Here is a 24,027-nt window from a genome sequence, read left to right on the forward strand (position 1 = left end):
CCTTTTCACAAGCAGAGTGCATTTGCTGCGGCTGAAGAAATGAAGCTTGCTTTTCCTTGCTGGCTGTCACCAGGGAGCTTCTCTAAGCTTATAGACACCTCCTACATTCTTTGCCTAATGGCCCCCTCCCTCTTCAGAACCACCAGTGGAGAACCTCTCTTGTGTCAAAAACTCCTCACACTTCAAATTGATAGGAAGAACTTAGTTCCTCCTATAGACTCACTAAATGAGGTTAGGCCAAACTCAGATAATCTCCCTCTATCTCAAGGTCATCTGATTTCAGATCTTAATTGCATCTGCAAAATCCCTTCACAATAAACCTAGATTATTGTTGGATTAAATAACTGGGGGAAGATGTGTGCCCACTAGGGGGTGGGGAATCTTGGGGAGAATCTTAGAATTCTGTTTATCAGTCTCACAAGTCTGTAATCAAAATGTCAGCGAGGCTGTGGTCTCATCTGGAGTCTCACTGGGGAAGAATATGTTTCCAAGCTGATTCAGGTAGGTCACTGGTGGAATTCATATCCTTGTGATTGTGTGATTGAGGACCTTGGATTTTTGTTGGCTGTTGCCTAAGAGTCATTCTTAGCAGTGATCCTAGCAGTGACCCACAGCTCCCTGCCATGTAACCATTTCTGTAAGCAGTCCATAACATGGCTATTTGCTTCCTAATGGCCAGTGAGAGAGTAGTTTTGTCCAGTCTGCTAAGACAGAATCTCTTTTTCTTGGCCACGGCATGCAGTGTCTTGGTGTGGGATCTCAGATTGAACCTGGTCACAGTGGTGAAAGCACTGAGTCCTAACAACTAGACCATCAGGGAACTCCTATGACAGACTCTTATATGATATTACATAATCATAGGAGTGACGTCTATTATTTTTGCCGTATTCTTTCTTTTTCTTTTTAGCGTGTTCTTCTTTTTTTTCTTTTTATGGCTGTCTGTGGCACATAGAAGTTCCCAGGCTAGGGGCTGAATCAGAGCCACAGCTGAGGCCCATGCCACAGTCACGGCAACACCGGATCTGAGCCACATCTACCACCTATGCTTCAGCCTGCAGCAATGCCAGATCCTTAACTCACTGAGCAAGGCCAGGGATCAAAGCCACATCGTTATGGAGACTATGTTGGGTCCTTAAGCTGCTGAGCCACAACAGAAACTCCTGCCATATTCTTTTAATTAGAGCAAGTTAGTTTCCATTCTGCTCTTAAAGGAAATTGTACAAGGGTGAGTGACTCACTGAGGGTCACCTTATGCTATGTTTCCCACAAAAAGTCTGTGCTCAGAGAAACTGTGGAAAAATTCAGATAAAAGTGGTTACCAGGTTTTTAAAGAACACGATCTGAGAGGCCTTGTTGAATGTACAGTAGTTGTCACCATGATTCAGGCTGAATGGTTAAATGAGTATCCTATCTTCAAACTCCAGATCTGATATGAAATTTTCTGGGTTTGAATCCCGGTTCTAACATGGACTAATGTGTGACTTTACCTCTCTTTGCCTCACTCTCCTCTTCTACAAAATAAAGATGACAGTAAATCCCCCCTTAAAAGGATTAAGGTGACATCATTCAAAGTGGAGTCTGAGATACGGTAGGTGCTCAGTAAGCATTAGACATTATTTTATATTCCCTTTTTCTTGATGATTTATGTTACATCTTTCATTCACAATTTTCTCTAAATCTATTCTTAAATATATGCATTTTTCTTGATATGAGGACCTTGGTAAATCCTTATTCAGTCTTTTCAACATGGAGAGCTCCACTTTACTTCTCTTGATGCATTTCGTGAGGTAGTCCACATTCACTCTCTGTTCACCTCTTATGATGCCGATTATATTTTCTCAAACACTTTTACTTTCCAAACTATTAATGTCTCTTGAGAGAAGTGAATCTTAATATACATTTCCTTTAACAGATTTTAATTATATGTGTCTAATTCTTTAGATGAGATTGAGTGGTAGACCATAGTTAAAGGGGTGATAAAATCTGGTGAGTGTTTCTGGTTAAAAATCTATATAGTTTGTAGCAATGGGTGAGGAGGTGTATATGGGGGTGGTCATTGATCACAAAACCAAACATCCCAGGAATTTACACAGTCTGTGTGTTGGAGGGAAACTGAATCAAATTTACTGAATTAAATTGAGTAGCACCAGTTCTGTGCTCAGCTCTACACCAAGCCATACAGGAACGAAAAATGAGATAAACCTCATTTTCTATTCTGAGGCTTACAGTGTTGCTAAGGAAACAAAGCTCATACATATTAGACAGACATTCTATAAGATGGCATAGAATTGCATTAAAATTAGATATATGAGTATAAGGGTATAAGTGATATTGGCTCTCAAAGGAGAGAGAATGAGTTAGAGAGGGCTTGCTAGAGAGGCTTTGGATTATAAGCAGAATTTGGAGAGATAGAAAGTAAGGAAACACACATTCGGGGATGGAAAATATTTTGAACACTAGTTTGCTGTTAGAACTGACCCTAACCTCTTTAAAAGACAGCAAGCAATGCAGAATAAGAATTCATGTTAGGAGGAGAGTAGTAAAGCATTTACTCTGTCTAATCTTTATGAGATTATCATTACTTTTATTTTGTCACAGTAGACTTTAGGGTCCTGGGGATTAAAATATCCATTCCAAACATAAAAATGCCAAAAATGTGAAGGAACATGCTCAATATCATACTGCAAGATGGTGATAGGATTCAGTTGTCTAGTTTTTTTTCTTTTGTTTTAAACAGAAAGCCCTACTCATGAATTTTCTCAATATGTTATAACCTAAGAAAATTGTGACTAGCCTTGCCTGCAAATGAATACCAGAATCAACAAAACAGGATATTAATTTCTCACCTAATTACAGTATGTCATAAAGTATAAAATGCTTCATCTTATCTTAAAATTATGTAAGTTCAGAAAGTACTTTCCAGTCCACACTTTCTTTAGATTCCTAAAACAAATCTTTGAATAGAAAGCGTAGTTTATAGTTAGCTACATTCTATTGTAATAAACTATCTAAAAAGTTGTATTTCACTATATGTCATGGAAGAATATATTTTAAGTGGCTATTTATAAATTGCAATTGCATTAAATCATAAGGCAATATTATTTGTTGAGAAAGCAAGTAATTGAAGGTTATTATCCAATTGTTTATGACCTTATCATCTTTCAGAGTCTCTCAGAAACCAATTTTCTACCATGAGCTGTTGAAGTAAGTGGAGAGACAGTTAGAAATTCTCATAAGCTGAAATCTACTTCTCCCAGCTATAAATTCTTTGTCTAGTAAATACAAGCTCATCTGGTGCCCATAAAGTAGGGCACTACACTTCTTTTCAGCTATTTTAGTACATCTTGAATGTTTTTCCTTTCTAACTGAAAAAGGAATTGTGGTCATAAATTCTCCCTGAACTCTTGCAAGCCGTAGTGAGCACTGCCTACAGAGAATCTATTCCAGTAGATAGACCTGGGATCAATATTTTTTGTGACATTAAATAAATGGGTTTGATCTTCCCTTTTCAACACCAAGGCTACAAGTAATGCACTCAAAGAAACAGAGGAGGAAAAATAGGTTTGGGGATGGGTAATCCAGGCTTATATCTTATGCCAGAAAAAATAGACTAATTGTCACTTGAAGTATCTACCCATTTTTAAGTCAAGCAGGAAAGAGGGATGGAGTATCCCAAATTCACTTGAAACGTAGCCAGAACCTGAGGGTTGCCTGGGCTTTTAGCAGAGGTTGTGCATCACCCAAGGGCATCTGCTTGGTGCTTGTTTCAGCCCTTACTTGCTTGCCAATCTACATGCCTACATGAGAATATATCTGCTAGATCAAGGGGTGTATTTTTTTCATTCATACAACTGTCTTGTGTGGACTGGCTGTGATCCTACTAAAGACGACCCCACTGGCCCCCAAAGTAGATGTACTAACAATGCTTGTGGAATCTTGGACGACTGTGATAAGTGTCTTCACTCTGCTTATTCTAGTTAAACATGCGCTTTCCTTTCTCTGTGTGAAGACTATGTAAAGAAGAAATTCTCAACTTATGTTGAAGACAACTCTCAACTCTCTTCAACAGAGAAGGAAAGAAAAAGTATTCTAGCTTCATAAAAAGCTATTGTGTACATTAATCCTTCCCTTCTGTCACGAAATTTTAAAAAATATTTAGGAGTTCCTATTGTGGCTCTGAGATTAAGAACCCGAAATAGTGTCTGTGAGGATGTGGGTTTGATCCCTGGCCTCACTCAGTGGGTTAAGGATGTGGCATAGGTCACAGATGTGGCTTGAATCTGGTGTTGCTGTGGCTGTGGCGTGGCTGGCAGCTACAGCTCTGATTTGATCCCTGGCCTGGGAATTTCCATATGCCGCAGGTACAGCCATAAAAAGAAAAAAAGAATTTAGTTCCAAGACAAACAAACAAACAAACAAACCCAGAATGTCACTAGTTTCTTAGAATGTCACTAGTTTCTTATATGGACTCTATCACCTGCCAAACATATGGTGTGACTCCCAAATACACTTTGTAATTTCATGGTTGACATTTTTATTCAAACTCAGAAAGCTCTCCTTTATCTTCATTGCCTTTCAAAATCCCCCTTTCTCTATTTTGCAAAGCTCAGGACAAATTCTACCTTACCTAAGAACCATTTCATTTTTCCCTCTTGTATGCTAGAATATTGCTTCACCCTGTCTCTTCATCTCGGTAACATACAATGCATTGATACAGCTCAGGGTCCAGGCTGTAGCAAAAGACCATGTAACTCAGAGCAAGTCACCTTGGGTGCAGCTTGGGTATGGTGGGCACGGCATCAGCCGCCTCAGTAGAAGGAGAGATCGGGGAAAAGAAATGAAGCTGGTGGCAGCAACAGTGTCAGAGACTGGAGATGAAGAGATAAAGGCATTTATCATACAGAACAGCATTGCTTTAGCTGCCATCAGATGTGCCCCTGGGTCAGTATGGGGAGTTCTGGTACTGTCTGGGAAGGGAAAGGAACTCTGTAGCTAGGAGGATAGGATAGCTTTTGCTTGGTCGGTACCCATACCGAGACTTTTTTTTTCCTTTTTAGAGATGCATGTGGAAGTTCGCAGGTTAGGGGTCTAATTAGAGCTGCAGCTGCTGGTCTACACCAGAGCCATGGGCAACACCAGATCTGAGCCATATCTTCAACATACACCCAACGCAGCTCACAGCAACGCTGGATCCTTTAACCCCCTGAATGAGACCAAGGATCAAACCCACATCCTCATGGATACTAGTTGGATTCTTAACCCGCTGAGCCACAATGGGAACCCCTCCATCCAGAGACTCTTTAGAGTATGTACTCTTCTGCTACTCTGTTACTCATAGCTCTTTGATTGTCTGGCCTCCTGCTGATAAATAGGGAATCATGACAGATACCACCACCTCCAACATGCTCAAATTGCCTTTGTGCAGCTCTGCTACTCTCTCAAGCTGTACTTCCTGCCTTATTTTGTATGCATATTTACTCCTTTTTCCATCTTTACACTCCCCCTTTTCTGGCATGATATTACTCCTTTCCCCTGATATCAAAGTTAGTCTTTGAACATGAAGATAATATTGGCCAAATGGTCCTGCTTTGTGAGTAGAGGAGTAAGTAAGCAACTTGGAACCAAAGTGGCCCCAGCATACCAAATTATCCTATCCACTCTCTTTGGAATACACTCTGAGATTTTCTCTGGTGTCTTTGCTCATATTAGTCCACCTACTTTGATTAGCTTTCCTATTAAAATCAAACCCCATCCTTTAATATTCAAGTCAAATGCTAATTCTTTCCTGAAGCATTTCCTGAAATATGGTATTTTACTTCCTCTTAGCATTCATCTTACAGATTAGAAGCAACCTGAGGGAAGATAAGAGCACAGAAGGCCAAATGGATGAGAGCTGGGATGCCAGTTCCCAGACAGCAAGGAGGGAAAGCAGGGGCTTAAGGGTTGGGAAGGCACACACACCACCCTCAGCATGTTCAAACTAAGAATGTGCAGCAAGTGAGAAGACAGGTCAGGATTCAAGAATCATAGCCAATTTTTTAAAAATTTATTATAGTTGATTTACAATGTTCTGTCAATTTCTGCTATACAGCAAAGTGACCCAATTATACACGCACACACACACACACACACATATATACACATTCTTTTTCTCATAATATCTTCCATTGTGTTCCATCATAAGTGATAGGAGATAGTTCCCTACACTATGCAGTAAGACCTCATTGCTTCAAACTTTTAGATACAAGTAGGGCATTGAGGTAATTTAAAGAATCAGTGGATGATCCAGGACTTTGGAGATTTTTTTTTTTTTAAGTTTGTATCTAGCTTTTGATGAAATGTTCTTTCCAAAGAGTTGGTGTTTGTGAGTAGATCCAGAATTTTCAGTTTTTAGTTTGTTCTCTTGTTGAACTCATCACACTGTACTCTGTATCATGAAAGTGGTCATCTTACCAGCCTGTAAGCTTCTTGAGGGCAGACCCTGTGGCTTATTCTTTTTTTTATTATTCAATGAACTTTATTACATTTATAGTTGTACAATGATCACCACAACCCAATTTTATAGCATTTCCATCCCAAACCCCCCAGTGCATCCCCCCCCACCCCCCAACCTGTCTCATTTGGAAACTGTAAGTTTTTCTTTTTCTTATTTTAATGATTTTAATTTTTTTCTATTATAGCTTGTTTACAGTGTTCTATCAATGTTCTACTATACAGTAAGGTGACCCAGTCACACATACATATATGCATTCTTTTATCTCACATTACAGTGCTCTATCATAAGTGACTAGATATAGTTCCCAGTGCTATACAGCAGGATCTCATTGCTTATCCCTTCCAAAGGTAATAATTTGCAGCTATTAACCCCAAATTCCCAGTCCATCTCACTCCCTCCTCCTCCTCCCCCTTGGCAACCACAAGTCTGTTCTCCATATCCATGATTTTTCTTTTCTGTGGAAAGGTTCATTTGTGCCATATGTTAGATTTCCAGATGTAAGTGATATCATATGGTATTTGTCTTTCTCTTTCTGATTTACTCCACCTAGTATGAGAGTCTCTAGTTCCATCTATGTTGCAAATGGCATTATGTTTTTTTTTTATGGCTGAGTAGTATTCCATTGTGTATATATACCACATCTTCTTAATCCACTCATCTGTTGATGGACTTTTAGGTTGTTTCCATGTTTTGGCTATTTTGAATAGTGCTGAAGTGAACACATGGGTGCATGTGTCTGTTTCAAGGAAAGTTTTGTCCGTATGTATGCCTAAGAGTGGAATTGCTGGGTCATATGGTAGTTCGATATGTAGTTTTCTTTTGTTGTTGTTGTTGTTGTTGTTGTTGTTATTGTTGTTGCTATTTCTTGGGCCGCTTCCGCGGCATATGGAGGTTCCCAGGCTAGGGGTTGAATCAGAGCTGTAGTCACCAGCCTACGCCAGAGCCACAGCAACGCGGGATCCGAGCCGCGTCTGCAACCTACACCACAGCTCACGGCAATGCCGGCTCGTTAACCCACTGAGCAAAGGCAGGGACCGAACCCGCAACCTCATGGTTCCTAGTCGGATTCGTTAACCACTGCGCCACGACGGGAACTCCCTCGATATGTAGTTTTCTAAGGTACCTCCATACTGTTTTCCATAGTGGTTGTACCAATTTACATTCCCACCAACAGTGCAAGAGAGTTCCGTTTTCTCCACACCCTCTCCAGTATTTGTTACTAGTCGACTTATTAATGATGGCCATTCTGACTGGTGTAGTTTTGATTTGCATTTCTCTAATAACCTCATAAAACCTCATAGTAGTTTTGATTTGCATTTCTCTAATAATCAGTGATGTAGAGCATTTTTTCATGTGTTTGTTGGCTGTCTGTATATCTTCTTTGGAGAAATGTCTACTCAGGAATGCCCATTTTTCAATTGGGTTGTTGGCTTTTTTGCTGTTGAGTTGTATGAGTTTGTATATTTTAGAGACTGAGCCCTTGTTAGTTAAAACTAGTTGCATCGTTTGAAACTATTTTCTCCCATTCTGTAAGTTGTCTTTTTTTTTTTAATGGTGGAAACCGTAAGTTTTTCTAAGTCTGTGAATCAGTATCTGTTCTGCAAAGAAGTTCATTGTGTCCTTTTTAAAGATTCCACATGTTAAATGATAGCATATAATGTCAATGTCTCACTGTCTGCCTAACTTCATTTAGCATGATAATTTTTAGGCCCATCCATGTTGCTGCAAATGCCATTATTTCTTCCTTTAATGGTTGAGTAATATTCCATTGTATATATGTACTACATCTTCTATATCCACTCTTCTGTTGATGGACATTTAGGTTGTTTCCATGTCTTAGCTATTGTATATAGTGCTGCAGTGGACATTGGAGTACATGTGTTTTTTCAAGTCATGGTTTTCTCTGGATAGATGCCCAGGAGTGGGATTGCTGGATCAAATGGTAATTCTATTTTTAGTTTTCTGAGAAGTCTCTGTACTGTTTTCCACAGTGGCCTCACCAATTTACATTCCCACCAACAGTGTAATAGGGATCCCTTTTCTCCACACCTTTTTTAACATTTATTGTTTGTAGACCTCTTAATGATGACCATTCAGGCCAGTGTAAGGTGGTACCTCATCGTGGTTTTGATTTGCATTTCTCTAATAATGAGTGATGTTGAACACTTTTTCACGTGTTTTTTGGCCATCTGTATGTCTTCTTTGGAGAATTGTCTGTTTAGATCTTCTTCCCATTTTTTAATGAGTTTTTTTGTTTTTCTGGTATTGAGCTGCAGGAGGTGTTTATAAATTTTGGAGATTAATCCCTTGCCAGTCGATGCACTTGCAAATATTTTCTCGCATTCTGTGGGGCTAACAACATTCTCAATGGTGAAAAGCTGAAAGAATTCCTGAGGAGATCAGGAACAAGACAAGGATGTCTGCTCTTGCTGCTACTATTCAACACAGTTTTGGAAGTCCTAGCCACAGCAGTCAGAGAAGAAAAAGAAATAAAAGGAACCTAAATTGGAAAGGAAGAAGTAAAACTATCATTATTTGCAGATGACACACTATATCTAGAAAATCCTAAAGATGTTTACCTGTGGGTTGTTCTTATTCATCTCACCTGCATTGTCTCATGAAGTGCTTTTTACATAGGGATGCCAATGAATCTCTCTTGAGTGGTAGTTCTAAAGATGAGTTGAATTTGTGGAAACTACTACAAATTTAATTTTAAGTTGAGATGTTCAGACTTGCATGGCATTCAGAGGGAAATATCAAGCAATCCGTTGGAGCAGAAAGACTCAAGATCTAGAGGGAATGGTTGAATGGACAGATAGTACTTGGTTGCTTTCCTAGGCTTTTACCAAAGTGATGTAGAGATAAAGAGCTCTAAGTTGATAATTCATTGGGGGGAGGATACAAATTTATTTATCCAACCATCAGTTACTAATCCTGTGGGATGTTCCAAGCACTTAGGTAGGTACAATGATAGAAATATACTTAATGGAATAAGACAGTTTCTGCCTTTAAGGAGCTTCAGTCCTCCAGTACTGGCAACAGAGTATTGAGGGGATGATTATAAATATATTAAATGGGAGAAAGAAGAATATGCAAGAAAGTTGGAGTGACTAACAATGATAAAAAATGCTTTAAAAAATAAAGACAAAAGACTACTTTATTTGCCTGTAATGTGATCATTGACCATCTTCAAAAATTCTACTTCAGTGCCAAAGTGAGGCAAATCTTCAGTAATGTTTGCCATACTTGTTATATGCTGACATAAAAATACATATACATTTTAGCAAGTCTTCTAGTGTTTGATGCAACACCTCCTAGGAAAATTCACACAGTTATATTGTTTTTCTTCAAAGGGTATTGTTTTTTTTTTCCCCCACTAAATGTGATGATCCAAATAACTTAAATGTTTTATTTGACCTTCATTTATAAACATGATATTTTAATGGCTATCATAGCCCAAATCCTAAGGCTTCAGAATCCTTTGGGAGTGAATTGTTGGGAGATTGAAGAGTGGTGGTAAAAAGTGTAATTAGGTTGCCTACACGATCCCATTTTACTCTCTTTGTAATAAAGTACTATTCATCTTCCATACAGTTTTAGACATCTAGAGAGGATTATTCATTAAGGTCATTGCAAGGCAATCACCGTATTTACAGAATATAATTAAACATCAGTGACCGGTTTTGCTCACTGATGTTTTGATCCAGTGTTACTTGGCCACTCCTGTCAGTTTACATTTTCACATTGTTTGAAATAAAAAGGAAGTTCTCCATTTCAGCCAGAACAGATTCTATAACCTCTCACCAGGAAAAGAAAGTTGCCTTTCCCATAAATGACCAAGTATTTAGAAAGGTGTGGTGCCTACATGCAAAAAGGATTGCAACATATTCAGAAAAAATACAATGAGCCAGTTATAGAGATCTGACACTGGCCCGGTGTTGCCCAGAGATTATGCTCCACTGTGTATGTGAAAGTACATATTGGAGACTGGCACACCACACATGTCTTGCAAATATCAGTTCAAGTCCAGACTTTTATTTTTCAGTATATAATTGGATAAAGAGTCTGTTGAAAGGCATCATTAATCAGTGGCTGTTTACTTTATTGATAAATCAATTATAGATATAGAAAAGTGAGAGAATTATCCACAAGGTCTTAATGTCAGTAGATTCAGAGGATCTGAGACCAGTGTCTTCCTTAGAGTGAAGGGGAAAATTAAGTTGTTAATTTTTTCAGGGCTTCCTGATCTGGATTTCTGGTCTGGGTAAATTTAATGATGAGCAGTCTTTGTTCATTTCTTTATGAATTTGTATTCACTATTTTCATAAATGCATTTGAAAATATTAGACACATGAGTTTAAAATATATGTACTATAATTAAAATTTTGATGCTTTTTCTCAAGTGTCTATTGTAACTGATTAGTACATGATTTGGCAAATATTTAGAAAGTATCAGTGACATTTCTTTCTTTCCTTTATTTATTTTTTTTTGAGGGGGGCACACCCATGGCATGTGGAATTTCCCAGGCTAGGGATCGAACCTGTGCTGCAATTGCGACTACACCACAGGTACGCCAATGCCAGATCCTTAATCCACTATGCCACAGGGAACTTCCTAGCATTATTTCTTCATGGAAATCTCATTAACTCCATTTTATTTGAATTTGAGCAGTAAATACCTAGCATAATCTGATTTTTTTTTTCTTTTTAGGACCACACCTGCAGCATATGGAAATTCCCAGGCCAGGGGTTGAATTGGAGCTGCAGCTGCCAGCCTATGCCACAATCACAGCAACACCAGATGTGATCAGCATCTGCGACCTACACCACAGCTTGCGGCAATGCCATACCCTTAACTCACTGAGTGAGGCCAGGGATCAAACCCATATCCTCATGGACACCATGTTGGGTTTTTAACCCATTGAACCACAGCGAGAACTCCCCCAGCATAATCTTTTAATCAGGAATAAATAATATACTATGTGATTTCACAAGAATATTTTGACTAATTTAGTGCTCGTAAATGAGGTTAATAGTAAGATAAAGCAAATTCAAATATTCATTAAGTAAAGGACTCATTTATCAAATCAAATGACCTTTGATTTACTAGGTACTATTCTTGGTGCTGGAAATAGAGCTGAGGAGGGCTCTGGAATTTTACTCTTCTTTTAAGCTAGTAAACTAGCCTGTTATTGCATTATAGATGCTGGCAAGGGACACTAGATTCTTGGGTCAGAAGTGAAGAACTTTACTACTCATGCCACAGTGGGCAGCATGAACTTTATGTTTGCTTGTGCCAGTTTCTCATAATCCCCACTGTCCACACAATGACACAGGCAGGCCTATGTGGATGCGTCCATGTGCATTGGGCTGCATTACAGGAGAAGAACACAGTGCTTGGAAAATCTATCACTTTCTGAGTGAACAAGCCTGTTCTTTGTCTGGGAGGAGATGTTACCTCTTCTCTCTGAAGTTGCTTGGACAAATATAACCCTGAAAAATGGCCTGGGTAAAGACCAGTGAAGGATTTGATTCTTGGCATCCTTAGCAAGACTATGCAGGAACTCTTAGGGCCCATTAGCAGATTGCCTTCCCCACCAAATCCCTAGATCCTTGCCCTTGCAGAGCTTATATTCTATGATTAAAATATAATCTGGTTTCTTACTAGTTTAAGGGATTTCATCCTTGGCTGTTTTATTTCTTCTGAATTACTGATGATAGTGCTTGAAGCTCACACTAGTTTTTCTCCCCCTTTTCAGTTTTTATACTCACCATTGCTCCATCTTCCATTGCTCTTCCCATCTTCCTTGTTAAGTCTAATGCATGAGTCATATTTTGCCTATCTCCCAGGAGCCACACGGAGTTCCTCAAGACATTTCCAGGCAATTTCCTCAAAGCTTCCCTATCCATTCAGGGTATCTCTCTGGCCTAAATCAATTGTGCCATTTAGGCCTGAAGACTCAAGTCAATCAGTATTCTTTTCAGGCCATTATTTAGCCTGGGTCACCCTGAGCTGGGCTTCAAGACTTTGGGCCACTTTGTCTGCTATGTCCAGCTAGCTGTTATATATTTGTAATAGGACAGGGATGTCTGTCTACTTTATCCCTTTATTTCCTCCTATCCTGAGCTCTGGTTCTTTCTTGCATGATTGTGCACTGAAATTTTGCACTGAGTGTTGACCAGTGTTAGAAAGAGAAAGATTTGTTTGCCTTATAGTTGCTCTGCTCCTAAGAAGCTGGAACACCCAAGTCTACTTCCATGAAAGCATGTTAGGAACCATAAATTCACCTCTGCTTTCTCATGATAGAGCCAAGGTATTCTAAGGTAGGGCAACAGTGCTGAGTGGTAGAAAAGAAAAGAAGTGTGGGTTCTGGAGTCCCCATTGTGGCTCAGCAGAAACAAATCTGACTAGTATCCATGAGGATGGAGGTTTGATCCCTGGCCTTACTCAGTGGGTTAAGGATCCAGCGTTGCCATGAGCTGTGGTGTAGGTCGCAGACACAGCTCAGATCCCACGTTGCTGTGGCTGTGGTACAGGCTGGCAGCTACAGCTCTGATTAGACCCCCTAGCCTGAGAACCTCCATATGCCACAGGTGCAGGCCTAAAAAGACAAAAAAAAAAAAAAGGTGTGGGTTCTTAGAAGAAAGAGTGACTTGAAGATGCCCATATTAGGTTTATTCTGTATCTTCAAATAAGATGGTATGATAAAAAAATAAATATTTGTCCCTATCCTCTGATGTCTAGTGGTGTTTATTCTGGCAAAGTACCTCACCTGAACACTGTTGCAGATATTGTTGGGCACAATAGCCAGGTTGCTCATCAGTATATCATAGTCCTGGTGGTGACAAACATAGTTAAAAAGGAGAAGAAAAGGAGAAAAATTGGAAAAAAAAATAGAACTGTAAGAGACTGTAGCTATGTGAGTAGATCTGTATTGTATTTAAACAAACCAGCAACAGTTAACTTATGTGTGACTTTGTACATGACTCATGATTTAAAGGCAGTCATGCATTGCGAGCATATCTATGTATCCACACATATATATGACTAAAATAGCTAATTCATGGTATATTAGGTCCATGGTGTTATCATGGTTTTAGAAAGCTGAAGCAGTGATTTCCTTACCAGCTTTATTATGTCATTTAGAAATATGTGTTCTCTGTGGGAAGGCAAAAAAAATGTTGTATAGGGAAAGGAATTTGTATGAGAAAGAGACAGAATATTTGAAAGAGACTTAAAGTCTATGACTAAATGAGAGAAGGAAATGACATTTCAAATACAATGCCCTTGTCAGGTTATGCTAGAGAAAATTTATGTCACTGACAAGCCAAAGAAGGAAGCATTTGTATGCTACTGACAGTTGGTACAATATGTATGTAGAAATGAGTTTAAGTGTGTGAGAAAAAAAGGAAGGAGAAAGCTGAAAGAAAAGAGGCTATGGAGAAAGAACAACTATTAGAAACAAATGTCTAGACATATGTAACAACTCCTAAATATTATCGCCTTAGACTCTCAGTGATGGATCTGTACTGACATGGTGTCCAGTATATCAACAGGACTATGATATACTGATAAGTAACCTGGATATTGTGCCCAACAATATCTGGAACAGTGTTCAGGTGAGGTACTTTGCCAGAATAAACACCACTAGACATCAGAGGATAGGAACAAATATCAAGTTCACTTTGGGTTAAAATCATAACCCCAGGCTTGAGCCGAGAGCTCACCTCCATCATGGCAACTTGGCTGTTAGCATCATGGAGTATGAGAATGCAGGTTAATCAGGCAGAAATCCTGGTTTCAGAATGGAATGGCAAAGTTAGAAAGCCCCCATGGAGAGGATGCTGTAGTCAGAACTGCAAATATTGTCTGAATAGATGGTTTGGACACAGAATTTCAAGCAAAGAATCTGGATATGTGCTATTATGAGTTAACTAAATCAAGGAAATTTAAAAATGTTTCATAAAGTGGTGAATGGGAAGTAATTTGTATACTACCTTCCACGGATTCCCAGAGTCTTAAGAATTTGCTCTTTTTTGGTGGTGGTACAGCACGGGTGGGGATGAGCCACCTCTTGGATCTGTGTGATTGTACAGGTGGCAGTAAAGTACACTTTGGACCACGTGTAGGAGAAACTCCCTCCCAGAATCCAGAGAAACTCAAGAGGGATCCGAGAACTATGAATCATGTTCGACACATACCAAAAAGTGCTGCTAGAAAGGTGAGCTTTGGAGGCTAATAAATGAGGGAGATTGAGAGTCTACATATTCCAGAGCACTGGATGTTATTTGGCTATATACACTGAGCTCAAGCAGGCTTTTCATAAATACTTGATGGATGAACTCATAGATTCAATCCTCTCTATTTTGTATCTGTTATGAACTGTGGAAACTAAAACTGGATTTGGAATGTTTGTAGCATTACTATGTATTATAACTGAGCAAACAAGTAATTAACTTTTGTTGGTAAGTCAGGAAACATTTTATAAATCATAGGGATAGAAAAAATATGAGAAATGACCCTGTCATTAAGGGCTTGTACCTTGAGACACAAGACCATAAAGGGAGAACTGCTAAAGCAAGAAAGTGCCAAATTTGTTGTGACTACATTTGTTTCCTTACCCTCACCAGAGACTTGACAAGCAAAGCTTTACCCCTTTGAACTAGTTACTCATTTTCTTTATCCTTCTTTTCTCATCCTTTTACCATCCTCAACCCTAAGTGCCAAGTTAGAAAATTTGGAACATTTATACATTCCTCTCATAATGTAATTTGAGAAACACAGTAATGGGGGTGTGTGGCAATTGTGGCAGTAATTGTGGAGTGTAGTAATTGCTAAGCCTCTTACAGAAAGAATGGAACTCTATAGATAATTAGAATATGTGAGATGGATACTGCAGGGAGGAGGAAGAGCCTCAGTGGGCTATGTTTGATGAATGAATGGATAGACCTGTTTTGCTGAAATGGGTAGGATAGAGTACTCTGGGAGAGAAAAAAATGTTGGAGAGATATGGGGCAGTGTAGATGTAAAGGATTTCTAATAGGGTCTTGTTTAATCTATAAGCAATGAAAAGTCAATGCCAGTTTGTACATGTGTGTGTAATTTATACCAGGTAGGTTTAAAGAATTCCGGACTGATATATAGGAGAGATTGAGAAGTGAGGAGGTAAGGGGTAAACGGACTCTACAGTGGCTCTTACACAGTCTAGAAATAGATGAATTAATCATCTTAGTCAACTTACTCCTTTTCAGAGTAAGGATAATGTATGTGTGTGCATGTGCGTGTGTTTGTGTGTGTGTGTGTGTGTGTGTGTGTGTGTGTGTGTGTGTGTTGGGTAGAGGGTGAGAAAGTTTGGTGCAAGGGTTTCCTCAGGTCACAAGCTAATTAATAGCCCAAGCATCCTTACTCACAATTTAGAACTATCTCTGCAGTATCATAGTTAGGAATCTCTTGCAACATCCAGAGCTGACCAATGAAGGCTTGAATTAGATACTGCCATTTGAAACTGAGATGAAGAAGACATCTGAGAGGAAGTGTAAAGTAAGAACCAGTGAAGACGTGGTTGGTGATTGGACAGTGTATTCATTTCCTTTTGCTGCTCTAACAAGTCATTACAGGCTTGATGGTTTAGAACAACCCAAATGTATCATTTTACCATTCTGGAAGCACAGAATTTTGAAATGGGTTCCACTGGACTAAAATCAAGGTGTTGGTGGGGCTGCATTCCTTCTGGTGGCTCCAAGGGAGGATCTGTTTCCTTATCTTTTCCAGCTTCCAGACGTTGCCTGCCTTTCTTGGCTTATGGCTCCTTTCTAGCCTCCAAGCCAGAAATGGCCTGTTGAGTCTGAAGCTGCATCAATCTAACACCGACTCTTCTCTCTTCATCTTCCATACTTAAAGGATTCTTGTAATTACACTGGGACCACCCCTACAAACCAGGGTAATCTCCTTATTTTACAGGCTGCTGATCATCAATGGTAATTCCATTCTCAACCCTAATTTCCCCTTGCCATGGGACATGGACATCTGTTGGGGTTGGTGGTGGGGGTGCCATTATTCTGTCTACCATAGACTGAGTACATGAAGGTAAAACAAATCAAAGATAATTCCATGGTTTTGAACCTAGGACACTGTAAAGACAATGATACCAATGATAACAATAAGAATGCTGAGAGGGAAACTGATATGTGGGCAAATAATCTTAAGAAATATTGACTTTTATTTTTTTATTTTTTTGCATTTTATTTATTTTTTCATTTTAAAAAATTTTTAACAATTTTATTGGGATATAATTGACTTACAAAGTTGTGTTAGTTTCAGGTGTACAGCAAAGTGAATCAGTTATACATATGCATAGATCCATGGAAATGGATTTTAGTATGCTCTATTCAGAAGAAATTTCCCAACAGGGAATTATCAAGAACACAGTGTTAGAAAAGTTGCTGTTCAACTAGTGCTAGTTGCTACTATGGTAAGACTTTTTCTGTGTTTTTAACTTTCCTATTTGTATACTTTCAGCATATTTTTTTTTTTTTCTCTTTTTGCCTTTTCCAGGGCCACTCCCGTGGCATATGGAGGTTCCCAGGCTAGGGGTCCAATCAGAACTGTAGTTGCCAGCCTGTACCACAGCCACAGCAATGTGGGATCTGAGTCAGGTCTGCGACCTACACCACAGCTCATGGCAACACCAGATCCTTAACCCACTGAGCAAGGTCAGGGATCGAACCCGCAACCTCATGGTTCCTAGTCGGATTCGTTAACTACTGTGCCACGACGGGAACTCCTACTTCAGCATATTCAATATTTTTTACCATGAACACTTATAGATGAGGTGTATATGGAATTTTGAATGCATCATAGAAAGTCATATTACAATTAATGTCTTACTATTTTAGAATTTAGTTATTTTTGCCTTTAATTTTTCCACATACACATAGTTTTATATTATAAAAACTGAAAATAAGGCTTTCTCAAAGCACCAATGTTTTAATGGAGTTCTGCACAACTTCAGATGAAGATCCTTCTACATAGTAGGTACAGTATTCAATACCCAGAGGCAATTTCCTTTGTAAGCCAAAATCTTAGCAGCTGGCCATGATTCAAAATATTTTCAGGTAGTTGGACATATCACTAACAGGTACCACTGTGAATTATCACAAATAACATTCCAAAATCAATGCCAACATCGTATCATTTTGAGAAATTTATTTCCTTAAGTATTTTGCTTCACAAGTGTATTCTAAAATTGGCCAAGACATTGCTGATAGAGTACCAAAAAAATTAGCAAGGTAGCAAGACTTACATGGTATAGTAGTTAAAACAGCATCATATTGACACAAAAAGAGACAAAAGACCAAAGGGAAGAATCAATAACCCAGAAACAGACAAAAATCTATATAAGGAACTTAATGTGTAACAGTTGAGAAAAGAGTTCTGGGATAAGTGGCCATTTAAGGAAAAAGAGAAAAGTATTTATCTACTTCACAAAATACAAAAAATACATTCAACTGAGTTAAGATCCGCATATGACAAGTGAAACCTTAAAATGTTTAGGAAAATAATGTAGCAGAATTTGTTAATGACACTAAAAACACCAGCCATTAGACAAAATTGTTAAATTTAATGATGTAAAAGTTGAAAACCTGAGTCTGACAAAGACATTATTTAAAAACTTAAAAAGCAAACCAAAACTGGGAAAAATGTTTAGGAAATACATATACAAACAAATAGAGGGTTACAACCCAGAATACATAAAGAGTTCCTGGAAAACAGTGGAAAATAAGCAATCTATAGGGAAAAATTATTAAAGGAACAATACCCCAAAGACAATAAACACAAAGATGCTCAATCACACCTGAATTCAAGAATGTGAAATAAAATACAGTAAGAGATTATTTCACCACCATCACACTGGCAAAAATTTGAAGTGATTAGCAACACCAAGTGATGGCTGGCGTGGGAGGAAATAGCATCTTCAAACACTTCAGCAAGGATGTAAATTGGTACAAATGCTTGGAAATTATCTTATACTTTATTTAAACTGATCATAGCCTCTAACTCAGAAACTTTCAACTTCAAGTATGTACCTCTAGATAAATACTGGTAAACATACCCATGGGAACATGTTCAAGGAATGCTTTTTCCAGTGTTTTTAGTAGCAATAGATGTTTGGAAACAACTTGAATTTTCATCTTTAGAACAGTGGATAAATAATTGTGATATTTTAACATAGTAGAGTACTATACAGAATTTAAGTGGATGAAGTCAGCCTACATGTGTTTCCTGGACATATTTAAAAAGTGGAAAAAGCAAGTTTTGAAAGCTATTTTTTATTATATCATTTATGTAAAATGTCAAAAATTTTCAAAACAGATGCATATTTTGTTTACAGAAATATATATAAATAGTAATGATCAAAATATGCACAAGAATGGTGCTCATCGACTTTATGACAATGGTTATTTCTAGGCAAGGTGGGAAACGTAAAGACCAAGGATTTCAATTTATTTCGTAGCCTTTTGCTTCTTAAATAATTTGGTACAAAAATGGCAAGAAAAAAAACCCACATTAAAAAAATCTTGGAGATATGTTAATAGATGTCTACTATATATTCTGTATGTAATATCTTGGGTTTTTTCATTCTATATATTTCCAACAGTTTTACTGAAATATAATTCACATACCATATATATTCAGCAATTTAAATTGTGCAATTCAGTAGTTTTAGTATATTCACAGTTGTGCAATTATTACCATAATCAATTTTAGAACATTTTTATCACTCCAAAAAGAAACCATAGTCACTCCACATTTCCCCCACACCCTCCACAGCCCTAGGCAAGCGTTTATCTTTTTTCTGTCTCTATAGTTTGGCCTATTCTGGATGTTTCATATAAATGGAATTATATAACATGTAATCTTTTTGTGATTAGCTTCTTTCACTTAGTGTAATGTTTTCAAGGTTCATCCATGTTAGAGCTTATATTAGTACTACATTTCTTTCTTTCTTTTTTTTTTTTTTTTCGGCTGCACTCAAGCCAGGCAAAGTTCCCGGGCCATATATCAAACCCTCACCAAAGCAAAAACCTGAGCTGTTGCAGTGACAACATCAGATTCTTAACCTGCTGCATCACAAAGTGAACACTACAACATTCCTTTTAATGGTCAAATAATATTCCTTTGTTGGGATATATCATATTTTGTTTATCCATTCATTAGTTGATGGACATTTGGATTGTTTCCACTTTGGGGCCATTATAAATTATGCTGCTATTAACATTTGTGTACAAGTTCCTTTGTGGACACATGTTCACATTACCTAGCAGTGGAATAGCTAGGTCATATGTTAAGACTATGTATATGTAACATTTTGAGGACCTGCCAAACTGTTTTGAAAAACAGCTGTGTCATTACACATTCTCACGAGTCATATGTGAGTGTTCTAATTGGCATATAGAGCCTGTTAACACTGATTTGAGTGAGTTGTGAAATAAAGTATTTTAAATGTTTTTTTCAGATACATATTTGGGGCAAAACCACCCAGAATTAGAAGCACGAACAACATTTGATCGGTGGTAGGAAAGAAAAGCTGTGAGTAGAGTGTTAATGTACTTAAAGAAAACATGGAACTTTGATTTCACAATAAGAAAGAAAGGGTGTGTAAGTGTGTCAGTATCATTAAGACTCATTCTCCGTGTTCATTTTCATGCAATTGAATAGTAGCAAAATCAAATTGGAATGAAGTGAGATAGAGAGGCTCGTGGGTGCACTTCCTTGATCATTTAAAATAGATCATAAAATCTGGAACTGAAACTTCTGGCAAAAACAGTGTGTTTCATAAAAATATTAAGTTAAAAAGCAAGGACTGATCTCTGGGGTTCCCACTGTGGCTCAGTGGGTTACGAACCTGACTAGTATCCATGAGGATATGGGTTGGATCCCTGACCTCACTCAGTGGGTTAAGGATTCTGCATTGCCATGAGCTGTGGTATAGGTCACAGACTTGGCTTGGATCCCATGTTGCTGTGGCTGTGGGCAATTGTAGCTCTGACTGGACCCCTAGCCTGACTTCCATATGCTGCAGGTGTGGCCCTAAAAAGCAAAAAAAAAAAAAAAAGTTTGATGAAATTTGATTATTAGGTCAAGGTTCAGATTAGTGCATTCTTCTACTCCATGAATCGGATAACAGTGCCAGAGAATGAAAGGATGGTGAAAGACCTATTTACAAAGAGCTATGAAGTCATAGTGGCTATGAATTAGAAGAATCAATCCAATCTTTATGTCCTGAAGTACTCTCATTCATTTTGAATGCTGCACCTTATTTTAGGGGAAAGGGGTTTTGTTTGTTTTTTTGGTTTTCAGTGAGGAAAGAGAATAGAAGAAGTATTCATAGTGAGAATATCTACTTAGCACATTAAAAAAAGAGATATTCCTCCTTTAGCAACCATATTGAAAGCAATAAATATCTGAATTTATGCATTTGGATATGTTCTAAGTATCAATTTAATTCATGTAATACATGGAAACATTAGTAATAACTTCAATGAGTGTAACTGAGGAAGGGAAAAAATGTCAAATTTTTCTTTGTAAGTCCTTTTCTGCCCTCCTCACTAATTTTAATTTTGGTCAGACTTATTTGCAAATTAAAGGAAGAACTAGCCTCCAGCCTACATGACTCACAAAAGAAAGGGCACATGCAAATCTCCTAGGACTAGAGCAGTGACTTTGCATGACCAAGAGGATTATTCGCTGTTCATTCACTCAACCAATATTAATGCATCTACCATTGGCCAGGCATTCTAGGAGTACCTAGCATAAAAAAGGAAGCAGATAAGTAAACATATGGTAACAATGCAGAGTGATAAGATCTGACATATAAGTCTCCACAGGGTTTTAAGGGGAAGAAGAGGGTACCTAAGCTGAATTCTAGTTCTGAAAGGCACCTTGGAAAAGGTGACTCTTGAGCTGGGCCCCAAAGAATAAATTTCATAGACAGAATCATTGCAGAGTTTGGGGAAGTGAATTACACACAGAGACAGTATTCTAATGCGTCCTAATGCAAAAGAGAGAATAGTGCATTTGGAGAACAGTGCTCCTAATTCAACGTATTTGAACTTGAGGGCCTATGTGTCCTGGCAGAAGGCTGGTAGGAGAGGACATTAGCATTGGGCCTTTCAGGAGTAGCCTTGCTTGTGCCATGCTAAGGAATTTGAGCTCCCTTTTGAAGACAGTATGGAGGTACTAAAGATCTTAAAGCAGGGTATTAATATGAGTACTGTGATTTAGAGGTCTAGGCCTCAACAGCCTATGACTATAAATAAGGTCATATTTACTTTCAATGGTCAAATCCTATCTATCGTAATGACAAACATTTATATGGCACTGTCTGTATGGCAGCCACTGCTCTTGGTACACCATTTATTCATTCATTTGTTTACCCCAGGTTTCTCTATTTTGTATCCACAAGGCTGCTTCTGATGCCACCAGCCCTCATGAGATATCTGCCTTGCTGGGCACCACTGCCTTCTGTTCTCTGCCTTTGTACCTCTGAGAATTAAGCAGAACTTCTGCACAAATCCCAGTTCTTGTTCCCCTTCTCCAACAAACAAACACTTCGACTAAATCTAGGTGTCGGGGGCAGGGCATCGATTTCCACCAAAACCATTTCATATCTCCTTTACTGAGAGGCAAAGATCAACCACTTTCTAGCCCAAGATACAGGCATCTCTAGCTGTCACTAGCTGTCTGATTCTCAGTTATGGACGCGGGGTTTCCTTAGTGAATAGATGATTGACATGGAGAATGTATCCCCTTCAGGGAAAATACCGTTTCCAGCTGTCACTTTCATGATCCCAAGAGTGTGATCACAATTTAGTTTCATCAACTACTACAATTAAAATGGAGTTTGATTCTGGTGTGATTCTTCATTTCTCCTCACTAAACATGCTCCAACGTGGTTAAAGAGTTATTTCTGCTTTAATGTAGTAGATAAGAACTTGGGTTTCCAAGTCAGACTTTAAGACCTCATTCTGTCACTTACTAGACTATGTGACTTTGGTAATTTAATTAACTCCCTTAGGATACAGGATCTTCATCTGTAAAATGGCATAAGTAATAATACCTATATTTAAGATTGTCATGAGGATAGAATGGCAGAATACATATAGAGTTCGAGCACAGTGCTGACATGTAAGAATCAGTAAGTAATAGCAATTATTATTATTATTGCTGTTATTTATAATTTTGTTTCTCCCCTTCCTACTGATTATTTTGTGTGTTTCACATTGTTCTGCATTATTACTTTCCTAATATAAAAAAATTATACAGTAGCAAATAATTTTCAGTTTTCTCCTGTCTCTATAATTGTTTGCAATGTTAATTATTTTCACTTGCTTTTTTCTAATCATGGTTTCTGAAAACTTCTGGCTTTAATTATTACATAGGAAAGCATCTGATACTACTTGTTTAAACCTGACAGACTGAATTTTTTAAAATTGTGACTGGATTTCAAAGTGTTGCTTCTTCTGAGTATTTAGTTTTAAGCTCTTTCTCCCTCAAAGTAGCATGTAGTTCTTACTCTCTCTTAACACAATTTCAGAAATTAATAAACATTCTATATTTCTATATTTAGTGTAGTTATCTTTTTTGGGGGCGCACCTGCAGCATGCAAAAGTTCTGGGGTGAGGGATCAAACCTGAGCCACAGCAGTGACAATGCCAGGTCCTTAACATGCTGAGCCACCAGGGGATTCCGAGCATTATTATCCTCACATTTTTCTTTCATTCGTACTACGCAACTTCATTGGTAGGTTTTGTGGAGGGTTCTGTAACCAGATGCTATCAGTGATAAGCCATGGTTCCTTTTCTCAAAGAACTCTTGCTTTGGAGTTCCCATTGTGGCGCAGTGGTTAACGAATCCGACTAGGAACCATGAGGTTGCGGGTTCGGTCCCTGCCCTTGCTCAGTGGGTTAACGATCCGGCGTTGCCGTGAGCTGTGGTGTAGGTTGCAGACGTGGCTCAGATCCCACATTGCTGTGGCTCTGGAGTAGGCCAGCAGCTACAGCTCCGATTCAACCCCTACCTAGCCTGGGAACCTCCATATGCTGCGGGAGCGGCCCAAAGAAATAACAACAAAAAAAAAAGAACTCATGTTTTTCTGTAGAAGATGGTCATGCCGAAGATAATAGAAATACAATCTTGTAGTGCAATTGTGGAAGTTATGTTTTGGTTTGGGAAAAATTTGTATCACAATACATTTATCAATAAGCCACCTGCATCAGAGAAGGAGGGATGAGGGAAAGCTTCATAGAGAAGCTTATGTTTACACAAGCTCTTGGCAAAGAGAGATAATCTCTATAACACGAAGAAAGGGGAGAAATTCCATTTAGAAGGATGTGTGTGTGTGCACGTGCACGTGTGTATATGAAGGTATGGAGGCATGACAAAATATTGTGGCTCTTTCAGGAAACTATGTATGATTTGGGGAATCAATGGAGAAAGAAGATAATAGAGAGGAAGGCAAGGGCCATAT

The 24,027-nt window shown here is 38.4% G+C and overlaps 1 protein-coding gene across 14 annotated transcripts in view; it reads left to right on the forward strand.

Moving 5' to 3' along the window:
• The window catches only part of EPS8 (EGFR pathway substrate 8, signaling adaptor), a 268,177-nt gene that overhangs the window by 30,772 nt on the left and 213,378 nt on the right, over positions 1-24,027 (forward strand). For 4 of the 14 annotated variants that reach the window (XM_084956696.1, XM_084956695.1, XM_084956692.1 and 1 more), the window contains one exon: positions 20,014-20,087. The exons of 7 other annotated variants lie outside the window; for them this stretch is intronic. The gene's annotated coding sequence lies outside the window, so the exon portion shown is untranslated. Of the gene's footprint in view, positions 1-14,593; positions 14,719-16,811; positions 16,969-20,013; positions 20,088-24,027 lie in introns of all 14 variants that reach the window. 3 more of the 14 variants (XM_084956693.1, XM_084956701.1, XM_084956694.1) reach the window with 2 other exon arrangements.

Source organism: Sus scrofa, chromosome 5, assembly GCF_054392235.1.
Source record: "Sus scrofa isolate SSC_HxYL_T2T_F1_AM1 chromosome 5, Sscrofa_HxYL_maternal_Yorkshire_Landrace_v2.0, whole genome shotgun sequence".
NCBI lineage: Eukaryota > Metazoa > Chordata > Mammalia > Artiodactyla > Suidae > Sus > Sus scrofa.